Consider the following 15765-nt stretch of genomic DNA (forward strand, 5'->3'; position numbering starts at 1 on the left):
TTCCATACGACCGTGTCATATCTCTTATTGAAGTGTGTTGTGGACGTGATCAAAACATAAAGTTGAAAGATAGGGAGGGAGAGTCAAGGTATGCGGACGCCGAGCAACTACCTCGAAATCTCCGAATGAATAAGCTGCTCAAATAATCAGCACTCACCGTGTCTGGAAACACCTGGATCTGTACACGAAGTGCAGGGTGTAGCGTGAGTACAACCAACTCAGTAAGTAACAAGACTAACTATTGGACTGAAAGTAGTGACAAGCTTCACGGTACAGTTCAATTATAGAATTTCAATACAGGAAAGTAGGCATGCTTCCAAGTTCGACAGTTAAAGCCAAAATAGTTAAATCATGTCAAGTTCAATTGAAACAGGATATTGCACATCTCAGTAACTACATGACAGTCACTCCATCCTCACAATCGCTCGGCACTCACGCTCGACCCTCACACTCGCACTCAATAGGTACATGCGTCCACTATGGATGTGCAGACTCCGGAGGGGCAATTTCAGCCCAAGCACTATAATAAGCCAATCATGGCATGAATCAAATAAACATGCTGCGGCATGCAACCCGCTCCCATAAATATCCTCTCAATCAGGCCCTCGGCCTCTCTCAGTCATAAATCTCTCCAGCCTCTCGGGCCTACGTCTCGCAATCTAATAAAAGTCACAAAATCCGGAAGCCCATTCAACCACGAGTCCAACCATACCAAATTTACCAAAATCCGACACCAAATCATTACTCAAATCCTTAATTTAAACTCTCCAAATCCCTAGCCTCAAACTCCCAAAATTACACCTCAAAATCACACAATCTAGGTGGGAAATTCAATGGAGAAACATAATTATTGAATAAAAATAACAAGTGACTTACCTTAAAAATCCCTTTGAAATCCCTCTAAAAATTCGCCCTAATCTGAGTTTGCAAAGTCAAGAAATGATAAAACCCTTGGAAACCAAACGTTTATATTCTGTCCAGGCTTTCTCACACCTGCGACAACTTACCCGCACCTGCAGCTTCACGGAAGAGACACCTCTTCCGCTTCTGCAAAAATTCATTAGGGACAGACCTTCGCACATGCGGAAACATTCTTCGCTTCTGCGCACACGCATGTGCGACTTACTTCCGCTCCTGCGCTTCCCCCTCGCTTCTGTGCTCAACCTCACCGCATCTGCGACCACGCAGGTGCGGTCAAACCTTCGCACCTGTGACCACTACACTCCTTTCTCCTAGACGCATCTGCTCTTCCCAGCTCGCACCTACGATCAAAGCTCCGGAGGTGCGATTGCACCAGAAGACTCCCAGCTTCAACAACCCTTTAACTCCAAACCTTGATCCGTTAACCACCCGAACTCCACCCGAGGCCCCCGGGACATCGACCAAATATATCAACAAGTCCTAAAACATGATACGAACTTAGTCGAGCCTTCAAATCACATCAAACCACGCTAAAACCATGGATCACGCATCGATTCAAGCCTATTGAACTTGTGAACTTCCAACTTCTATCGATGCCGAAACCTATCAAATCAAGTCCGATTGACCTAAAATTTTGCACACAATTCGCAATTGACACCACAGACCTACTCCAACTCCTGAAACCCTAATCCGAGCTCGGTAACCACAAAGTCCACCCTCGGTCAAACTTCTAAATTTCCAACTTTCGCCATTTCAAGCCTAATTCAAGTACGGACCTCCAAATCACAATCTGGACATGCTCCTAAGTCCAAAATCACCCAACGGAGCTAACAGTACCATCAAAACTCCACTCCAGAGTTGTTTATACTAAGTCAACATCCGGTCAACCTTTTCAACTTAAGCTTCTAACCTTGAGACTAAGTGTCTCATCTGGTTCCGAAATCTCTCCGGACCTGAACCAACTACCCAGGCAAGTCACATAGCAACTAATAAGTATAAAATGAGTAGTAAATGGGAGAACGGGGCTACAACTCCTAAAATGACCGGCCGGGTCGTTACATCTATGCCCGTTATGCTATTGAAAACTTAGATCCGCTGAATAGCTTATGTAATAGTACACATATGGTATATAAAAGTTTTGACAATAAAGTCATACATGCAGAACTTATGATACTGGTCAATATGCTTCTAAGTATGTGTTTATAATCCCCAAATTCAACTTTCATCTTCCAAAATTAAAGAATATCCTTTTAAATTTGTGTGAAAATAATTTTCAGTATGTTTATGGTTTGTAGTTATAATAAATAAAGCACAAGGACAAACATCCTAAATATTGAACTATATTACCCACCCAAGTTTTCAAAGTGTGATTTTTGGTTAGACTCAGTCGCCTTTTTGGGGCATGTTATATTGGCAGAGGGCATAAAGGTGGATCCTAAGAAGATTGAGGAAGTTCAGAACTGGCCTAGACCTACTTCAACTACAGAGATCTGGAGTTTCCTGGGTTTGGCGGGTTATTATCGCCAGTTTGTGGATGGGTTTTCATCCGTAATAGCCCCATTAACTAGATTGACCTAGAAAGGTACCCCGTTCAGATGGTCGGATGAGTATGAGTTGAGCTTTTAGAAGTTCAAGGCTTCTTTGACTACGATGCTAGTGTTGGTGTTGCCCACAGGTTCAGGATCCTACACGGTGTATTGTGATGCATCTCGTATTGGGCTCGGTGCAGTATTGATGCAGGATGGCAGCGTGATTGCATACGTCCCGTGGCAATTGAAGGTTTACGAGAAGCATTACCCTGTTCATGACTTAGAGTTGGCAGCCATTGTTCATGCGTTAAAGATTTGGAGGCATTATCTTTATGGCATGTCGTGCGAGGTATTCACGGATCATTGGAGTCTACAATATTTTTTCAAGCAGAAGGATCTTAACTTGAGGCAGAGGAGGTGGCTGGAGCTATTGAAAGACTATGATATCACCATTTTGTATCATCCCGGGAAGGCCAACGTGGTGGCCGACGCCTTGAGTAGAAAGGTTGTGAGTATGGGTAGCCTTGTGTATATTCCAGTTGGTGAGAGGCCCCTTGCTGCAAATGTTCAGGATTTGACCAATCAGTTCATGCGGTTAGATGTTTCGGAGCCTATTCGTGTTCTAGCTTGCACAGTCGCTCGGTCTTCCTTGTATGAGCTCATTAGAGAACAACCATATGATGATCCCCATTTTCTTGCCCTTAAGGACACGATGCGGCACGGTGGTGCCAAGTAGGTTACTGTTGGATATGATGGGGTTTTGCGGATGCAGGGTCGTATTTGTGTTCCCAATGTGGATGGACTTTGTGAGTTGATTCTTGAGAAGGCCCACAGTTCCCGGTATTCTATTCATCCAGGTGCCGCCAAAATGTATCATGGCTTGCGGCAGCATTATTTCTGGAGGAGGATGAAGAAGGATATAGTTGCATATATAGCTCAGTGTCTAAATTATCAGCAAGTAAAGTACGAGCATCAGAGGTCTAGTGGTTTGCTTCAGAGGTTAGAGATTCCTGAGTGGAAGTATTGAGCGTATCACTATAGATTTTGTTGTTGGACTCCCACGGACTCAGAAGAAGTTCAACGTGGTATGGGTCATTGTGGACATGTTGATCAAGTCGGCACATTTCATTCCAGTGGCAGTTACCTATTCTTCAAAGCGGTTAGCTGAGATCTACATCCACGAGATCGTCCATCTTCATGGTGTTCCAGTGTCTATCATTTCTAATCGAGGTACGCAATTCACCTTGCACTTCTGGAGGGCCGTACAGCGTGAGTTGGGTACGCGGGTTGAGTTGAGTACAATATTTCATCCCCAGATGGACGGACAGTTCGAGCACACTATTCAGATATTGGAGGATATGCTTCGCACTTGCGTTATGGATTTTCGGGATTCTTGGGATCCGTTCTTGCCGCTTGCGGAGTTTGCCTACAACAACAACTACCAGTTGAGCATTCAGATGGCTCCTTATGAGGCATTATATGGGAGGCAGTATCGTTTTCCAGTTGGATGGTTCGAGCCGGGGGAGGCTCGGTTGTTGGGTACAGATTTAGTACAGGATGCCTTGGATAAGGTCAAGATTATTCAGGATCGACTTCGCACCGCTCAGTCTAGGTAGAAGAGTTATGCTGACCATAGAGTTCGTGATGTTGCATTCATGGTTGGAGAGAGGGTTTTGCTCCGGGTTTCACCCATGAAGGGTGTGATGAGGTTTGGAAAGAAGGGCAAGTTGAGCCCTTGGTATATCGAACCCTTTGAGATTCTTTAGAGAGTGGGTGAGGTGGCCTAATTTCCACCTAGTTTGTCAGCTGTACATCCGGTGTTCTATGTGTCCATGCTCCGGAAGTATCACGGTGATTCGTCCCATGTGTTAGATTTCAGCTCAGTCCAATTGGACAAGAATTTGACTTATGAGGAGAAGCCGATGGCTATTCTAGCCCGGCAGGTCCGACAATTGAGGTCTAAGAGTTATCCTTCAATCCGAGTGCAGTAGAGAGGTTAGCTGATCGAGGCAGCCACGTGGGAGTCCGAATCGAACATGCAGAGTAGATATCTACACCTTTCCACCAGTCCAGGTACCTTTCTATGTCCATTCGAGGACGAACGTTTGTTTTAGAGGTGGAGAATGTGATGACCCAATAGGTCATTCATAGTTTTACCCTTTATTTCTGTGTTCCGAGGCCTCGAATAGCTCCGTTTAACCTTTCTCGATTTGCATGCGCAGTCCATGTCCTTTTTTCAAAAGGTCAAAATTGATGAAAATGTGAAATCGTACCATTGCATTATCTCATTTATTGATTAATACATAGTGAGGAAGAGAATTAAAGCACGAAAGGTGATGCCGTGCCATCTATATCATTTATTCATTGTTACATGGTGAGATCGAGAGTAAATGCACGAAGGGTGATGCCGTACCATTCTTCCCAATTATTCATTGTTACATGGGCAAATCGAGAGTAAAAGCACGAAGGGTGATGCCGTGCCATTTCATTTTACTTATGTCATCATTTCATGGTAAGGATGAGAGTAAAAGCATGAAGGGTGATGCCGTGCCATCTTTATACCGTATGTTTTTCTGTCTTCATTGTTTGATGATTTATTTGGCTATCTTGTGATGTCATACCTGTCATAGTTATCGTATCTTTTTCCCCTTTCGCATGTCCCCTCCCAATTGTACATTGTTAAATCTCTGTTTTGTTGATGTTGTGTACATATATATATATATATATATATATATATATATATATATATATATATATATATATATATATATATATGTTTAATTATGTGGGTGTCCTATCATAACCTCGTCACTACCTCATCGAGGTTAGGTTCGACACTTACGTGAGTACATTGGGTCGGTTATACTCATACTATACTTCTGCACTTCTTGTGTAGATTTTGGTATTGGTCCGAGCGGTGCGTCAGCTCGGATTATTGCATACGGAGACTTGATGTAGATCTGCTGGTATCCGCAGACCTTGGAGTCTCCTTCCTCTTCCCTCTTTTGTTGTTCATTTCATTCGAAACAGTTGTATTTATTTCAGACTCTGTTTGTAGAACTTCTAGTCGTTCGTGTACTCGTGACTCCGGATCTTTGGGAGCAGATACTATTACATGTCTTATGCTGGTGTTGTATTAGATTGAGTTCCTATCTCTCATTATTTATCATCACCTTGTTTAAACTGTTAAAATTTGGTTATTTAACTATCTCACGTTGGCTTGCCTAGCAAGTGGATGTTAGGTGCCATCACGACCCTGAGATTAGGATTTCGGGTGTTGATAAATATATTCGAGACATAATACAGTTAGCGGTTAAGAAATGCTTATATGTTTAACTTGAATGGTTGTTGCTAGACCGAATACAAGACACATATTTGTTCGAAGTGAACTTTATTCTGGTTGCATATTTGCGTGTAGAGATTGATTTATTTCCACATATTGATCTTTTGCGGAAAAACGTAAAAGCTTCATTTCGATTCAGACATAAAGCTCTCGTTCTTTGACGTGGGATTCTTGACTGAGACATGAAGTTTTCGATCCTCTTTGTTCAAGTGTAGTATATATATATTTTTGAAGTATTGGTTCAATACTATTTGAAGTGTATATGCTTTGATATGAGCGAGGCAACCGACTGAGTTGAGATGGTAGTAAATGATGCCAGAATAGTCTTGGGAATTCTATCCTCCGAGATAATACAAAATACTCCGGAGAGGTTGAAGAATCCCTTGAGTATTTGGATGAAGGCAATGAAGAAGAGGATACTTATGCGCATCCCACTTCAAAGACATCCGGTTACTCATGTTCCAACCATTCTGTCAACTTTCCTATTTGTTGTTCTTTATCCGTAGTCTATATCTCTGGGATCATATGATTCATGTAGATTCTATCATTTTCGAACTTTATTTGCTTTGGGCTTTTCAACAGAATGATTATGCTCGTGCAAACTTTTAGTTTTGCATCGGGTTAATTGTTCAGCACTTCAGGATGAATATTTCGCTCTGGTGCTTAAATTGGACTCAGATATCCATAAATTCGGGCCGCTTCAAGGGCTTTTCCAATTTTTCAATGAAGTAGTCGCTACTTTATCTTTAATACATAACAAGCTTATTTTCTTGACAAAAATAATCTTATTGTTGCAAGTTTGGTATGCAAAACCTTGTGCCGCACATATATCTTGTCTTGAACATAGATATTGTTCCTCGATATTGATATTTCTTACAATGTAAGGCCAAATGTCAGGCCAAATTGACTAAACTTCGAGTATAGGTAGTTCTCCAGTGTTCAATTTTGAAATATGAAGACTCGAATGCTGGAATCATAATCTGGTAGTCCCTAGTTTAATAGTCCACAGTGGGGTAGCTGGTTTTGCTGTTGTTAGTCTTCCCAATGATCTGATTCCTCCTCTTCATTCTTGATCGATGATAAACCAAAATAGATGTATCACAGAGTTATTTCCGGATTCAGTGATATATTGGTAGCTGCCCCTAGGGGTGGCCAACGTCTGTTTCGACATTTTCTTTTTGGGGTATTCGGGTGGCCTTCCATTCCTGGAAATAGCCAAGGAGAGAAGTGACTTTGTCCCGGAGCTACATCTTTTGGGAGTCTCGGTCTCAATCCTGGTGGTTGCAGTATGGCTCATTGGGCCTCGTAGGTCCTCTGAAACAATTGATCATAAACAATAAATTACTTTTCAATAAATTCTCTGCTCGTAAATCCTTGGTTAGTCTGGATCTGTAATCACAGCCTCATACTCTGCTATATTGTAAGTTACATAATAATATTTAACGCATTGACGTACCGTTTTTCCGGTAGGAGTGATAAGCAAGATGCCTAATTCAGATACTTTGGTGCTTGAAGATTCGTCGACATATAAGGTTCAGAGTCCCGGGGCTATCTCGGAATATATAATCACTTCTTTTTCTGCCTCTGGTAGTATAATCGCACTAAAGTCGGCAACTAAGTCGGCTAAGACTTGTGGCTTAGTAACGGTGCGGGGCTAGTATGTTATATCAAATGCACTTAGCTCAATCGCTCATTTAGCAAGTTGTCTGGATAGTTCTGGTGATGGAATGTTCCATAGGGGGAAGGTAATCACTTCGTAACAGCATTCTTTTTGTGGAATCTTGAATTACTTTCTACTCTCTTCTAAGGGTATTCGTTTACCTCCAAATTCCGTAACTCAGCCAATAGATTGGTGGCTTTTTGTAGGTAAAGTTGCATTCGACTTCCAGGAGCTGCATATGTTCCTTGGATTTGATTGGTCACGATCTGAGAATTACTCAACATATCTGTTCTGAGTCCCTGGGCTAATTCGAGCCTTACAGTAATAACTTCATACTCGGCTTCATTGTTAGTAATAAAATAACTTTGATGGATTATTAATTACTTCACCAAATAGTGTATTTAGTACTTTACCGAGTTCGACCCCTTTTAAACTAGTCGAACTATCTGTAAATAGGGTCCGAGCCCCTGGGTTTGTTCCGGAGGCAATTCACGCTTCTTTTTCAGCCTCGAGGAGAATGCCTGAGCTGAAGTCGGTCACAGAGTCGCTAAGAATTTGAGGACTTTCATTGCTAAAAAATTATTTCATTGCCGCCCAATTGGCAAGTCGTCCCGGGAGATCCTGCTTATGCAAAATGGTCTTTAACAAGAGAGTAGTGACCACATAGATGGGATGACATTGAAAATAATGCATTAATTTTCGGCAACTACCATTAATGTCAAGGCCAACTTCTCCAAGTATGGATATCTAGTTTTTGAGTCTAAAAATATTTCACTAACATGATGGATAAGAGATTGTGTACCGTTGTCTTCTCGAATTACGGCTCCACTTACCGAGATATCTGCGACAACTTGGTATTTCAGTAGCTATCCTCCATCTTAGAGTTTTGAAAGTGATGGTAGGTTGATGTTAGCTAGTTGGTTCGAATGACTTAACTTCACGGACTAAACCGATCTTCAAGAGTTCGCTAACTTCATCTTTTATTATTTGATACGAGAGTTGATCAAACTATCTCTTTTATTTGTGGCTTGACCGTCATATAATGCGGGTTAATATTGAGTTTGTGGGTAATTACCTCCGGTGGTAAATCTGTCATGTCAAATAAGAAGCAAGCAAAGTAATTTGCATTAGCCAGTAAAAATTCAGTCGACTTACCTTTGAGTTCGGGCAGGGGCGAATCTATGTTGTAAGAAGGGAGTGGTAAGTCGCCCGCAAGCTTCGACCGAGACTGTGCTTAAATCATATATATATATATATATATATATATATATATATATATATATATATATATATATATATATATATATATATATATATATATATATATAAGAATATCTATAAATACAAAAGGTGGCACCCGAAATAATGATGTGGTGCAAGGTGTCACTGGCAAAGGGCGAGGAATATCTCCCAAACAATGGGAGTTCGAACCCAACAAGTAATTTGCTGTGATTTTGCTCTTTTTGGCTTGCTGCAAATACATGTCTTTACATGTATTTTGCTCTTTTGACGTATTGCAAATACCCATTTTTACATGTATTTTGCTCTTTTGGATTGTGCAACTACACTTTTTTCCCCTGGAATTCCTCTTGACATGCTATTCTTTATTAATCCTAGTTGACTGTTATTTTGTTTAACGAATTCTTGACTTTTTCTCTCTACTTAAGTTCTAGCTAGTTTCAACAAGAGCTGAATTTTAAAAAATCATATAAATATTAAAACAATATGTTTAAAATATAAATAGAAAAAATGTTTAAATATTGAAAATGATGAATGTGGATTATATTAGTCTTTTAAATTTGCAGGTCTTTCACCGAAGCCCGATATGGTTAAATCTACCAAATATTTACCCGATTTAGACCACGTACACGACTACTTTCAAAGTAGTGTGGCACCCGAAACCTCCGAATCCTGGATCCGCCTCTGAGTTTGGGGTTGAGTTTCGAATCCACGTAAGCCTTCCTATCCGGTAAGAATATGATTATTTGTTCTTCAGCATTTAACCTCGTGGCGTCCAATTCCTTCGGTTCACTGTTTGTGCCCGAAAATATTTCTGTTTGTCCGGAAAGGTCCGATGTTGTTCTTTTGAATGGACCTTCAATTATCCTATTTGGCTTCTATCACCTTTCAAAATCACGTTAAGAGCCGGAGTAAGGCTTATAATGACTCTTGGAACTTCTACGATCAGTTTCTGCTCATCTTGTAGTACATTTCAAATGTTCGATGTGCCTCCTTCTGGACACATTATTAGTGTCGGTTCGACTCATTGCATCTTCTTCTGTTCGAGGATTGGTGTTGTAAGAGTATACACATCATTCCGTGTTGTAGGTGGGAATTTTTCGGAGATATTCCTTCAACCTTCTCATAGATTCGGAACTGCTCTTATTCAACTTCTTTCCGAAGGTTATTACAGCCTATTTATCCGGAACAGGAGATAATAACATTCTTTGTGTATAAATTCTCGGAGTGACTCCATGCTTCCTTGAATAACTTCGTAATCATATTCCATTTGCTTTTCAACTTTTTGGGCTCCGAAACTCTTAGGGTTCTAATATGTGTATACGGTTGAAACAGAGCTCATGATGCATCCTAACCTCCGACGAGATAAGCCAAAGCTCGAGACATGACAATAAGGGACCGAAATCGAGCCAAAGTCCCACCGAACTAGAATCCGGGGGCATGACGCCTGCCTTCAAGAATATCGAGGCCATGATCCCAGAATCGGTCCTAGCCTCGAGCGACTTCGAAGAACATTGTCAGACAATCCAGCATAGCCAATAAAAGGCCGAAATATCCGAGACCGGCCTAATATTACTGCGGGGATCACAACGCGTATCGATAAGGAGCCGACAATCAGTGAATCAGAAGATTTTTTGCCTTTTATAGAATTGTACCTAAAATAGGACTCCCCTACGATATAAAGGGGATCTAATAATTCATTTGACACATTGTAATACGCACTCAAAAGCAATACATTATTATTTTCTCTATCTTTAAGCTCTTGTTCTTCTGTTTATCGACACCGGTCGTGGTGAGCCCGGCTCGAGGGCAATTATTTTATCAAGGCTGAAATTATCCAACTCGTGTGGTTTGAATTTATCTTATCTTTATTTACTCAATAGCAACTTAATTTATCGCTTTGTGTTAAGTTAATCCGCGTATTCTTAAAATTACTTACAAATTAAATTGTTATCCGATTTTGAGGGTAAACAGTTTGGCGCCCACCGCGGGGCTAAGGATAATAGCGGCAATTTGATACAAATTTCTGTAACACACCCTATTTTACATTTGTTCTTCGAAATGTCTTTGATTCCAGGTTAAAATCGAAATGTCAAACCCACAGTCGGCCACTCTAAACACGGATGAGGAGTCCGGCCACCATGGCGAGAACAACAATGCAGCACCCGGTAACGAGGTGCCCCCAGTCGATCTCGGCAGAGTTCCGGTGGCAGACCCCATCGACGCCAGTTCGCATTTGGCCATCAACACAAATTTGCCTACCAATCCCGAGAACATCGTACGCGAGGGAGTCTAGTCAATTGCCCAGAATACGCACAGCGGTGGATCAACTTACGATTGATCTTCGAAATGTTACAGGCTCAATAGAAAGCGATAACCCAGTTGCAGAACCAAAGCCGAGCGTCGAGCAGGGTTGAGCCCGAGCCATCCCGGGAAGTCACCCGCAGAAATGAACCGATCACGGAGAGGTCGAATGAAAATGAATCGGGGACTAACCCCGAGATCATAAAAATGCTCAAGGAATTGACAAAACGGATATAATCGGGAGAGAAGAAAATCGAAGCCAATGACAAAAAGGTTGTAAACTACAATTCCAGGGTCGACCAAATCCCAGGAGCACCTCCGATATTGAAGGGCCTGAATTCCAAGAAGTTTGTTCAAAAACCTTTTCCTCTGAGCGCAGCGCCAAAGCCGATCCCAAAAAAGTTTCGCATGCTTGAGATTCCTAAGTACAACGGAACGACCGACCCAAATGAATATGTGACCTCATACACATACGCCATCAAAGGGAACGACTTGGAGGATGACGGGATCGAGTTTGTCCTGCTGAAAAGGTTTGGGGAAACTCTATCCAAGGGAGCTATGATATGGTATCACAACCTACCTCCCAATTATATTGACTCGTTTGCTATGCTTGCAGACTCATTCGTAAAGGCACACGCCGGGGCTATCAAGGTCGAGACCAGGAAGTCGGACCTTTTCAAAGTGAAGCAGAGGGATAATGAGATGCTCAGAGAATTCGTATCCCGGTTTCAAATGGAACGAATGGACTTGCCTTCGGTCGCAGACGATTGGGCCGTTCAAGCCTTTACCTAGGGACTCAATGCTCGCAGCTCGTTGGCTTCACAGCAGTTGAAGTAAAATCTGGTGGAATACTCGACTGTCACTTGGGCCGACATACATAATCAGTATCAATCAAAAATCAGGGTCAAAGATTATCAACTCGGGGCTCCTTTCGGGGCTGTTTATCCCGTCAGACCAATTGACAGAGTCAGGAGAGACATTGATCGTGAACCAAGGTCGAACAAGGATCGGTATCAGCCATACAATGGAGACCGAAGAGGTAGTTGATTTGGGCGAAACCCTGTGAAAAGTAAAAGAAGAAGCGATCGAGGTCAAAACAACCGGGGACTCATGAGCAAAAACAGTTTCGACAGGCCCATCGGGCCGAAAGAAGCGCCAAGGCTATCAGAGTACAATTTTAACGTCGCCGCCATTGGACGTATCAAAGACACCAAATGGCCTCAACCTCTACAATCCGATCCACCCCAAAGGGATCCTAATCTAATGTGCAAATATCATGGCACTCATGGTCACATGACAGAAGATTGTTGACAGTTAAGAGAGGAAGTAGCTCGGTTATTCAATAACGGGCATCTCCGATAATTCTTGAGTGATCGAGCCAAGAACCACTTTAGGAATAGAGATTCTGGTAAACAGGTTGAACATGAGGAACCTCAGCATGTCATTAACATGATCATCAGCGGGATCGATGTTCCCCAGGGGCCGATGCTGAAGCGCACCAAAGTATCTATCACAAGGGAAAAACGAACTCAGATTATGTTCTGGAGGGAACCTTATCTTTCAACGACGAAGACACTGAGGGGATCATGCAGCCCCATAATGATGCACTGGTAATATCAGTACTCATAAATAAATCTCGAGTTAAACATGTATTAATTATTCCAGGTAGCTCGGCCAACATCATTAGATCAAGGGTCGTGGAACAGCTCGGCTTATAGGATCAGATCGTGCCCGCGGTCCGAGTCCTAAACGGGTTCAACATGGCATGTGAGACCACTAAAGGGGAGATAACGTTACAGGTGAACACCGCCGGGAACGTTCAAGAAACAAAGTTCTGCGTGATCGAAGGAGATATGAGGTATAATCCTCTGTTCGGAAGAGCATGGATTCACAACATGAGGGCAGTACCCTCGACTCTGCACCAGGTGTTGAAGTTCCCGATGCCAGGACGAACAAAACCGGTTTACGGAGAATAACTTGCCGCCAAATAGATGTTCGCAGTGGACGAGGTGGTTCCGATATCAACACTTTTGGCACCTAAAGAGCTGGTCCGGTCAACAAGGGAGAAACTAAATAGCAACTACTAACACCGGCTCCGTCCCAACCGGAGAAGCAGGAGATGGGTGAGGACGACGATTACGGGGTTCCCAGGTCTTTCGTAGCTCCCGATGATTCCGACGTTACCAAATCGACGGTCGAGGAACTGGAGTAAGTCGTACTGATTGAACACTTGCCCGATCGAAAGGTATACCTGGGCACGGGGTTGAATCCCAAGCTCAAGAAAAAACTCATTCAATTTCTTATAGCTAACGAAGATTATTTCACTTGGTCCCACCTTGATATGACAGGGATCCCGCCGGAAATAACCACTCACAAGCTAATCTTGGACCCGAAGTTCCACCCGGTCAAGAAAAAGAGGAGACCCCAGTCCGAGGTCAAACATGCTTTCATCAAGGACAAAAATATCTAAACTCCTTAAAATAGGGTCCATCTGGGAGGTAAAATACCCGGAGTGGTTAGCAAACGTAGTCGTAGTCCCCAAAAAGGGGATCAAATTAAGAATGTGTGTAGATTATAAAGATTTGAATAAAGAGTGTCCTAAGGATTTTTTCCCTTTGCCTAACATCGATCGCATGATCGATGCGATGGCCGGCCACGAGATCCTCAGGTATCTCTCTTCTCAGTAAGCCCTCTGACTTCGGCTTCGAGCTGGTTCAACTCATCCCGATATTGGAGAAAAGTTTCATGGTGAAGCATCGAGGCCTAAAAATATGAAGAAGAATATTAGGATTATCAATGAATTAGTTCAAGTATAAGAGGAGAATTTGAAATCACCAAGAGTTGTCTAAAGTTACCCGGTTCAGCGCCTGTTGTGCTTCGTTGAACAGGTAGGGCACATCTACCTCATTCATTTTAGCTTGCTCTTCCTTGGTCACCAGGCACCGAAGGTAACTGACCACCCCTACGTGGGCGGAAAGAACCCGGGCATCCTCCGGAATGGAGATGATGATGGATCACTTCCGGTCAAGATCCACACTCGGGGAAGGGAACTGGCTGATCAATTTCGGGCTCGAGGTAGGCTCACTTTCTCCCGAAGACAGACTCTTCTTTGGTAGCTCTAAGTAACCCAATCTGGTGATGTCCTCCGAGGCAGTGGAATCCACGCCATCAAAAAAGCCGCGGAAAGGGTCGTCCGCCCTATGGGCCCCCTCGTTTGGGCTTTCTTTTGCTGTTTGGGCCTCGTTGTACATAGACTCAGTAAACGAGGGTGACTCGGTGATGTCTATCACACCGAGTGCCTCCGTCATAGCACTGCCCTCATCCCGGAAAGCCTCGACCCAGACCTCCTCATCGACCTCTTTAGCTTGAGGCAGATCGGCCTCGCGGTTCATTGGTTCCGAGGCCTCCTGCCCTTCAAGCTGCGACGGTACGCGGGCCACCAGAACAAAGGGTTTTTCTTCTTCTTCGGATTTGTCTCTCAGCCGATAAAGTGAATCCGAAAATGGTGCTCGGGCACTGGTGCTTTCTTTTGACTTGCGCACTAGCCTTCTTCTTCTTTTCTTTTTCTCCAAGCTTAGAAAACTCGGAGCCCTTTTTATTTTCTTCTCTTTAGCCTGTCTCGGAATAGAGGACTCAGTAGGTAAGTCCTCACCACCGGCTGGAGTCCTCCACTCGACGTACTTAGATAAGCCTGTAAAAAGAAGTGAAGGGAGTAAGGGCTTAATATTAAAAGAGGAATCCTAATAATACTTACTCGGGAAAGAAGTCTCCCCATGGGAACGGGCCTCCCAGCGGCCCATCGAGAGCTTGCACATGAGCACTCGGAATATGGCATCTATGATACGATACCCTCGACCCATTCCTTGAGTCGAGGGACAACATTCGGGACTTGAGCAACGACTGCACTACCACAAAGCACCAGTAAGAAAAAGAGAAGTAAGTGTAAAATCGACATTCAAAAGTAAATAGTACTTATGTGAGGTATGCCACTTCTCGAGGAATGGCCTGCCCTCGGCTGGGATTAAGTCTGAAGTCCTCACTCGAACAAAACGGCCTTGCCAGCCCCGATTCCAGTCCTCATCAATACTTGAGAACATGGCTTTACTGGCCCACCGCACAAGCTTTATCAGTCACCCCCGGAAGATTCGGGGACTGTATAAGTGTAGAAGATGGTCGATGGTGAACGAGCACCCATCGATTTTGTTAACGAAGAATCGGAGGAGGATCATGATCCTCCAGAGCAATGGGTAAATCTGGCCTAGACACACGTTGTACCTTCTGCAAAAATCCAAAATGACCGGATCCACCGGTCCCAATGTAAAGGGATAAGTGTAAGCACTTAGGTATCCCTCGACATGGGTGGTAATGATTTCATCGGGGTCGGGGATCACTATGTCCTTATCGGCCCAGTTTCAGTCTTTTTCGACTGTAGGGAGGACTTCTTCGGTGATCGAGCAGATGTATCTTGAGACCTCCTCACACTGGCCTTGTACGGGGGAAGGTTTTTCAACCTTGAAATCTACATTGGTCGAGCATCCCTCGGGGATGAATATTTTCAAAGGGGGTTCAGGTACTGGTTCATCGACGGCAGTGCGCGAAATGGTCTCTTCGACCTAATTAGCCGGCCAAGAAGTAGAAGGGGTTTCTTTCTGGGGAATGATTTATGAAGTCTTTGCCATTTTTTTAAAAAATGGAGGAAAATCTCAGAAAGGTGGAGAAAGAAAGGAAGTTGAAAGATTGGACTTGATGGCTTAAGATGAAGACGGGTA

This window comes from Nicotiana tabacum, chromosome 23 (genome assembly GCF_000715075.1).
Source record: "Nicotiana tabacum cultivar K326 chromosome 23, ASM71507v2, whole genome shotgun sequence".
In the NCBI taxonomy this organism is placed as follows: Eukaryota; Viridiplantae; Streptophyta; class Magnoliopsida; order Solanales; family Solanaceae; genus Nicotiana; species Nicotiana tabacum.